Source organism: Oncorhynchus kisutch, linkage group LG22 (genome assembly GCF_002021735.2).
Source record: "Oncorhynchus kisutch isolate 150728-3 linkage group LG22, Okis_V2, whole genome shotgun sequence".
In the NCBI taxonomy this organism is placed as follows: domain Eukaryota; kingdom Metazoa; phylum Chordata; class Actinopteri; order Salmoniformes; family Salmonidae; genus Oncorhynchus; species Oncorhynchus kisutch.
This window is the reverse complement of record NC_034195.2, coordinates 53692783-53700282: the sequence shown is the minus strand read 5'-3', so window position 1 is coordinate 53700282 and position 7500 is coordinate 53692783. Positions and strand designations below refer to the sequence as shown.

Sequence of the window (7500 nt, the reverse complement as noted above, 5' to 3'; positions counted from 1 at the left end):
CTCAAAAGGTTCTACAGCTGCAACGTCGAATCCTGGTACGGCAACTGCTCGACCTCCGACCGCAAGGCACTAAATAGGGTTGTGCGAACGGCCCAGTACATCACTGGGGCCAAGCTTCCTGCCATCCAGGACCTCTATACCAGGCGGTGTCCGAGGAAGGCCCTAAATATTATCAAAGACTCCAGACTCTTAGACTGTTCTCTCTGTTACGGCTACCCAGACTATTTGCACCCCCCCCCCTCACTTTAATAACTCTACCTACAGGTCCATATTACCTCAATTACCTCGACTACCTCGATTATCTCGACTGATTCTGTACCGGTACCCCCCTGTATATAGCCTCCACATTGATTCTGTACTAGTACCCCCTGTATATAGCCTCCACATTGACTCTGTACCGTAACACCCTGTATATAGCCTCCACATTGACTCTGTACCGGTACCCCCTGTATGTAGGAAACAAGGTGTCCACATACTTTTGGTCGATGTAGAGTAACCCCAAAAAGATGTCCCACTGAGGACGCACACAGAGTAGGAAACAAGGTGTCCACATACTTTTGGTCGATGTAGAGTAACCCCAAAAAGATGTCCCACTGAGGACGCACACAGAGTAGGAAACAAGGTGTCCACATACTTTTAGTCGATGTAGAGTAACCCCAAAAAGACGTCCCACTGAGCACGCACACAGAGTAGGAAACAAGGTGTCGTTCCAGTAAGAAGCGTGATATCTACCAACCTCTCAAAAGAGCAAACAAAGTCAAAAGAATAATTGTCTTTTGATTTTTCAAAATGAGTCATGTCAAGATACGAAAAGATTACTGGCGCTTTCATCATAGTGTAACAAAGTGTTTTACCAGAAGGTGTCTGCCCTAATTCTGGGGATTCAAGTGCACACAAGCACGTATGACCGTAAATCGTTTTTGGATAAAAGCGTGTGCTGAGTGGCGTATACCTATACAATATATTGCATAATGATGATGAAGTAAACCCATGAAATGATTGTCTGATATCAGATGTTTCCATTCAAGGTCCCATACATATCATTCCATGTTATTTAGTCCAATGTTAAATACAACACATTTAAACGGTAATATATCCCTATTATAGTAACACAGTCAGCTGGTATTGTGAGTTGTTCCGTTTGTATTGTCCAGGCCTCTGGGATTGTGAGGCTGCTCAGTTATATTGTCCAGGCCTCTGAGATTGTGAGAATGCTCAGTTGTATTGTCCAGGCCTCTGAGATTGTGAGGCTGCTCAGTTGTATTGTCCAGGCCTCTGAGATTGTGAGGCTGCTCAGTTGTATTGTCCAGGCCTCTGGGATTGTGAGGCTGCTCAGTTATATTGTCCAGGCCTCTGAGATTGTGAGGCTGCTCAGTTGTATTGTCCAGGCCTCTGAGATTGTGAGGCTGCTCAGTTGTATTGTCCAGGCCTCTGAGATTGTGAGGCTGCTCAGTTGTATTGTCCAGGCCTCTGGGATTGTGAGGCTGCTCAGTTATATTGGCCAGGCCTCTGGGATTGTGAGGCTGCTCAGTTGTATTGTCCATGACTCCATTTTTCTGCTCACTTCCTGTAGACAGAAACTCAAACAGGACGTCCCCGTGACAAGATCCATTCAACTCTGGTCTGACCAATCGGAATCCAAGCTTCAAGATTGTTTTGATCACGCGGACTGGGAAATGTTCGGGGCAGCCTCAGAGAATAACATCGTTAGTTATAGGCTGACTCTGTGGGTGAGTTTATAAGGAAGTGCATTGGAGATGTCGTATCCACTGTAACTATTCAAACCTACCCCAACCAGAAACCGTGGATAGATGGCAGTATTCGCACAAAACTGAAAGCGTGAACCACCACATTTAATCATGGAAGGATGACTGGGAATATGGCCGAATATGAACAGCGTAGTTTTTCCCTCCGCAAGGCAATCAAACAAACGAAATGTCGGAGAGTGGAGTCGCAAGTCAACGGCTAAGACACAAGACCTATGTGGCAGGGTCTACAGGCAATTACGGATTACAAAAGAAAACTAGCCACGTCACAGACACCGATGTCTAGCTTCCAGACAAACTAAACACCTTCTTTGCCCGCTTTAAAGATAATTCAGTGCCACCGACACGGCCCGCTACCAAGGACTGTGGGCTCCCCCTCTCCTCCATGGCCGACGTGAGTAAGACATTTAAACGTGTTAACCCTCGCAAGGCTGCTGGCCCAGACGGCATCCTAAGCCGTGTCCTCAGAGCATGCGTAGACCAGCTGGCTGGTGTGTTTAGTGACATATTCAATCACTCCCTATCCCAGTCTGCTGTCATCACATGCTTCAAGATGGCCACCCTTGTTCCTGTACCCAAGAAGGCAAAGATAACTGAAATTAATGACTACTGCTCAATAGCACTCACTTCTGTCATCATGAAGTGCTTTGAGAGAATCTCAAGTCAAGAATAATATCACCTTCACCTTATCTGCCACTCTAGACCCACTTCAGTTTGCATACCGCCCTAACAGGTTCACAGACGATGCAATCGCCATCACACTACACACTACACACTGCCCACTGCCCACTGCCCACTACACACTGCCCACTGCCCACTACACACTACACACTGCCCACTGCACACTGCCCACTGCCCACTGCCCTATCCCATCTGGACAACAGGAATACCTACGTATGTAAGAATGCTGTTCATTTACTACAGCTCAGCATTCAACACCATAGTACCCTCCAAGCTCATCAGTAAGCTTGAGGCCATGACTGCGTGGCCACGCACGCTTTCAACTCAATTATCAAGTTTGCAGTCGACACAACAGTAGTGGGCTTGATTACCAAGAACGACGAGACGGCCAACAGGGAGGAGGTGAGGGCACTCAGTGTGGTGTCAAGAAAACAACCTCTCACTTAAAGTCAACAAAACGTAGTAGATGATCGTGGACTTCGGGAAACAGCTTAGGGAGCACCCCCCTATCCACATCGACAGGACAGCAGTGGAGAAAGTGGAAAGTTTTAAGTTCCTCGGCGTACACATCACGGACAAACTGAAATGGTCCACCCACACAGACAGTGTGGTGAAGAAGGCGCAACAGAGCCTCGTCAACCTCAGGAGGCTGAAGAAATTTGGCTTGTCACCTAAAACCCTCACAAACTTTTACAGATGCACAATTGGGGGCATCCTGTCGGGCTATATCGCTTTCCTGGTACGGCAACTGTACCGCCCTCAACCGCAAGGCTCTCCAGAGGGTGGTGCGGTCTGCATCACCGGGAGCAAACTACCTGCCCTCAATGACACCTACAGCACCCGATGTCAAAGGAAGGCCAAAAGATAATCATGGACAATCAACCACCCGAACCACTGCCTGTTCACCCCACTACCATCCAGAAGGCGAGGTCAGTACAGGGATCGAGAGACTAAAAAAGCTGGGATCGAGAGACTAAAAAATTGCTTCTATCTCAAGGCCATCAGACTGTTAAACAGCCGTCACTAACACAGAGAGGCTGCTGCCTACATACAGACTTAATCATTGGCCACTTTAAGTCACTTTAAATAACACCACTTGAATAATGTTTATGTATCTTACATACCTCATCTCATATGTATATACAGTATTTTATACCATCTATTGCACCTTGCCTATGCTGCTCGGTCGTCGCTCATCCATATATTTATGTACCTGTTATTTTTCCATACCTTTAGATTTGTGTGTATCAAATCAAATTTTATTTGTCACATGCGCTGAATACAACAGGTGTAGGTAGACCTTACAGTGAAATGCTGAATACAACAGGTGTAGGTAGACCTTACAGTGAAATGCTTACTTATGTCAGGTAGTTGTTGTGGAACTGTTAGATTACTTGTTAGATATTACTGAACTAGAAGGACCTAACCAGGTGTCATGTGACCATTAACATCTGCTAACCAGGTGTCATGTGACCATTAACATCTGCTAACCAGGTGTCATGTGACCATTAACATCTGCTAACCAGGTGTCATGTGACCATTAACATCTGCTAACCAGGTGTCATGTGACCATTAACATCTGCTAACCAGGTGTCATGTGACCATTAACATCTGCTAACCAAGTGTCATGTGACCATTAACATCTGCTAACCAGGTGTCATGTGACCATTAACATCTGCTAACCAGGTATCATGTGACCATTAACATCTGCTAACCAGGTGTCATGTGACCATTAACATCTGCTAACCAGGTGTCATGTGACCATTAACATCTGCTAACCAGGTGTCATGTGACCATTAACATCTGCTAACCATGTATCGTGTGACCATTAACATCTGCTAACCAGGTGTCATGTGACGATTAACATCTGCTAACCAGGTGTCATGTGACCAATAACATTTGATTTGATGGAAATCTCCAGCATTATTTTCATATCTCACATGACTCATTGCTAAATCAAAAGACAATTATTATTTTGACTTGTTTGCTCTTTTGTATATATACAACTTTTTGTTATTTTCTGAGCTCACACACCAATTGACATCTCTTTAGGGACAGAGAGATTGTAGATGTCACTCTCTTTTCACTCTGTGTCCTCAGGGCGTCTAACTACAGCCACACCACCTTGCTTCCTACTCTGTGTCCTCAGGGCATCTATCTACAACCACACCACCTTGCTTCCTACTCTGTGTCCTCAGGGTGTCTATCTACAGCCACACTACCTTGCTTCCTACTCTGTGTCCTCAGGGTGTCTATCTACAGCCACACCAGCTTGCTTCCTACTCTTTGGAAAATCTGGAGTACACTAACAGTATGTCCAAACTGTGAGGTGGCACGCTCTTTAGCCAACACGTGTGATGGTTCTGTCTGCTCTTTAGCCAACACGTGTGATGGTTCTGTCTGCTCTTTAGCCAACACGTGTGATGGTTCTGTCTACTCTTTAGCCAACACGTGTGATGGTTCCGTCTACTCCAGTTTCAACTGTTCAGCCAGTGATTATTATTATTTGACCATGCTGGTCATTTCTGAACATTTGAACATCTTGGCCATGTTCTGTTATAATCTCCACCCGGCACAGCCAGAAGAGGACTGGCCACCCCACATAGCCTGGTTCCTCTAGGTTTCTTCCTCGGTTCTGGCCTTTCTAGGGAGTTTTTCCTAGCCACCGTGCTTCTACACCTGCATTGCTTGCTGTTTGGGGTTTTAGGCTGGGTTTCTGTACAGCACTTTGAGATATCAGCTGATGTACGAAGGGCTATATAAATACATTTGATTTGATATTGATTTATCCAACACAAAAGAAGGTGGATGATTGGGACAACTTGGCAAGAACATGTGGATCATAGGTGTGTGTGTGTGTGCAGCATAGCAAGAGAGAGAGAGAGAGAGAGAGAGAGAGAGAGTCTATGGACTCAGAAGCTGTGTTCCTGACCACAAGAACCACCAAGCGTCCACCCCCACTGTCTAGCATTCCTGGTATTCTGAAGTGAACACCCACATGACTGGCACTGCCAACACCTGGCACGAGTCCCCTCACTTACCGTACCACTTGTATTATCATATCTAACTCCAAGATCTGATGTAATCTCTAGTGGCAAATAGACTAGATCTCCTTAAGCATAATTCATGTCTATTGAAATGGTTGACCTGATAACATTGAGTTTCTGCTACATCAGTGCCTACCTCACGAATGCTCTTGTTGCTGCATGGAAGGAAGTGCCCTTCGCAGCGTTGTTCCAACATCTAGTGGAAAGCCTTCCCAGAAGAGTGGAGGCTGTTATAGCAGCAATGTTCCAACATCTAGTGGAAAGCCTTCCCAGAAGAGTGGAGGCTGTTATAGCAGCAATGTTCCAACATCTAGTGGAAAGCCTTCCCAGAAGAGTGGAGGCTGTTATAGCAGCAATGTTCCAACATCTAGTGGAAAGCCTTCCCAGAAGAGTGGAGGCTGTTATAGCAGCAATGTTCCAACATCTAGTGGAAAGCCTTCCCAGAAGAGTAGAGGCTGTTGCATGGAAGGAAGTGCCCTTCGCAGCGTTGTTCCAGTGAGTTTGTGCTGTGTAATAATCAGCTGGCTAGAAGCAGATAACAGACACGCTTTCTTTCTTCACACCTGTACCAGTCAGCTGATCAGCTATTCAAACGACTTCTTCTGTAGAGTAAGGGTCGTAAAACGACTTCTTCTGTAGAGTAAGGGTCGTAAAACTACTTCTTCTGTAGAGTAAGGGTCGTAAAACGACTTCTGTAGAGTAAGGGTCGTAAAACTACTTCTTCTGTAGAGTAAGGGTCGTAAAACGACTTCTTCTGTAGAGTAAGTGTCGTAAAACGAAAGCATAGCGGTATTACATGTAAGATACAGTGATTTAATAAAAACAAGTTCATATTGATGCAGTCTTGAAAGAGAAACATATTTAATTGTATTATATTGTTGAATTACAAAAAAAAACATTTCTGATGATGTGCATTTAAAAATAAGAACATAATACAGTATATACTGTCTTTTATTTTCACTGTAAATAATTTGTAAATCATAAATCTAGTCTGAATGAATCATAAACTGTTCTTTAAAAAAAAAAAAAAAATGGTATTCCAATGTTGTGTGTATATAACATTCTCCATCTCTGCTTGAGGGACAGTCAGTAATGTTGTGTGTATATAACATTCTCCATCTCTGCTTGAGGGACAGTCAGTAATGTTGTGTGTATATAGCATTCTCCATCTCTGCTTGAGGGACAGAAATCCAGAGAAGTGCTGTTTTGTTGTACAGTAGTGTAGCAAGAGAAGAATTTACATTTAGAAGATATATATATATATATATATACACACATCCTGTTACTTTCAGATGCACGGTACAAAAAAACAATGTTAAGAAAGACATATATACCCACGGTAATTCTTATTTCCCATAGTAACATGTGTTGTGTGTATTGTAACCCCTAGTATGTCCCTAGTAAGGGCAGAAATCCCTAGTAGTGTTGTACAAGTTTAGAAGTTTTCATAGTGATGTATGAAATGTGCTTGGTCTCTCTTGTTCATCTGTTGGCAGCCCTTCTCTACGTTCTTAGTGAGACCAGGAGGACCACAGCTGAACACACCGATCTTACCCACCTGGAGAGAGGGGGTAGAGAGAGAGAGAGGGGGTAGAGAGAGAGAGAGAGAGGGGGTAGAGAGAGAGAGAGGGGTAGAGAGAGAGAGAGAGAGGGGGTAGAGAAGAGAGAGAGAGGGGGTAGAGGAGAGAGAGGAGAGAGAGGGGGTAGAGAGCAGAGAAGAGAGGGGGTAGAGAGAGAGAGGAGAGAGAGGGGGTAGAGAGAGAGGAGAGAGAGAGCGGGGTAGAGAGAGCAGAGAGAGAGAGGGGCGTAGAGAGAGAGAGCAGAGAGAGGGGGTAGAGAGAGAGAGAGAGAGAGGGGGGGTAGAGAGAGAGAGAGAGATGAGAGGGGTAGAGAGAGAGACGAGAGGGGTAGAGGGGGTAGAGAGAGGAGAGAGAGAGAGGGGTAGAGAGAGAGAGAGAGGGGGTAGAGAGAGAGAGAGAGGGGGTAGAGAGAGAGAGAGAGAGAGG

At 45.1% G+C, this 7500-nt stretch overlaps 1 pseudogene; it reads right to left on the bottom strand.

Annotated features, from left to right (window-relative positions):
• Positions 1-6409: 6409 nt before the first annotated feature.
• LOC116356326 (dual oxidase 2 pseudogene) lies at positions 6410-7054 on the bottom strand (annotated as a pseudogene).
• Between the last annotated feature and the right edge of the window lie 446 nt (positions 7055-7500).